This window comes from Anoplophora glabripennis, unplaced genomic scaffold, assembly GCF_000390285.2.
Source record: "Anoplophora glabripennis isolate ALB-LARVAE unplaced genomic scaffold, Agla_2.0 scaffold4757, whole genome shotgun sequence".
NCBI classification, from domain to species: Eukaryota; Metazoa; Arthropoda; class Insecta; order Coleoptera; family Cerambycidae; genus Anoplophora; species Anoplophora glabripennis.
This window is the reverse complement of record NW_019420854.1, coordinates 4,155-5,763: the sequence shown is the minus strand read 5'-3', so window position 1 is coordinate 5,763 and position 1,609 is coordinate 4,155.

The window sequence follows — 1,609 nt, the reverse complement described above, 5'->3', positions numbered from 1 at the left end:
GTTTTGAATTCTTAGTGGGGAAATTTTTTATGAAAAAATGTGTGATTTATTGCGATTTTTGTTCAATCAACAATAAATAGTATGTAACATTCGTACATAAGACGAAAGCATGAAATAATTTGGCTACTGCCCGTCTGGGTGGACGTTCAAACACACTCCATGCGGGATCCGCAGGGAGTCCTGTAGTGAGGTCCGCGTCATAGTACAATCATTGAAGCTGAAAATCAGCTGTAACCTCCGAATTCTTTGAAACTGCATGGATTTGCATGAAAATTTAGAATAAGGCTCATCTTAGGCTCAAGTTCAAAAGTGACATAAGCCCGATTGGCGCTTTTTATTTTTTAGGGGTAAAAACTACGCCTAAATGAAAAAAAATTAAAAAATTAAGATTTAAGCATTTTATTGATAAAAATCTTGTTCAAGCACAAAGATTAAATAACGTTCCGTGTTCTCGAACATGTTTTATCATATATTTGATCATTTCGACCCTTTATTTAACTCTTAAAAACTACCCCTATGCAAAAAATAATGACAAAAAATTACCTTTTAAAGATTTGGAATGATTAAATCGTGCAATTATTTTAAATAAAAGTTACCTTATAGCTTATAAAAGACTTTTCCCTTTCAACCCTTAAAAACCACCCATGTATTGACAAAAATGATAAAAAATTACTTTTTAAAATCTTGGAATGCTATAACGGTGCAATTATTTAAAAAATAAAAATTCCCTCATTGCTTATGAAAGAATTTGTATCTAATAACACTTTTCAACCCTTATAAATCACCCCTCTGCTTAAAAAATTATAAAAAATTACGTTTTAAATCTTGGAATGCTATGATTGGGCAATAATTTAAAATAAAAATTCCCTTATATTGTTTGTGAAAGTGCCATTTTCAACTCTTATAAACTACCCTTTTACCAATATTAATCTTATATATAAAATTCTCGTGTCACAATGTTCGTTCCCGTACTCCTCCGAAACGGCTTGACCGATTCTCATGAAATTTTGTGAGCATATTGAGTAGGTCTGAGAATCGGCCAACATCTATTTTTCATACACCTAAATGTTAAGGGTGGTCCACCACAAAAATTTTTTTTTATTTTTTGGACAAAATTTTCTGTTTTTATTTTTTCGTGATTCAGCATTGAAAAATACATACAGTTCTAAATTTTCACCCTTATACGATCAACCCCTGATTTTTAATCACGATTTTTATATTATTTTGTTCCATCCACAGTTCCACAAGATGGCAAAATAACGTTTGCCGGGTCAGCTAGTGTAATATATTTTTATTATAATCGATTTTTAAATATAATCATTCATAAAAAAATTGCTACGCTGCATATAAATGACTACACCAAATTTGTTTAATTATTTTATTTGTATAATATAATTATATATAAAAATTAGGAAGCCTATTTTGCTCCGAAAAAATGTCATTGTTTTTTTTTACCATAACTCGGTTAATTTTGAAGCTATAGTATCCTACAAAAAAGCATTTTAAAGATAATTTCAAGAGCTGTAAGATCGTTTGCATATAAAACCTTTTAAGTCCTTCGTTTTTTAAAGGGAAAGGATCGAAGGGCTCGAGACAGGTCGTTTTTTCA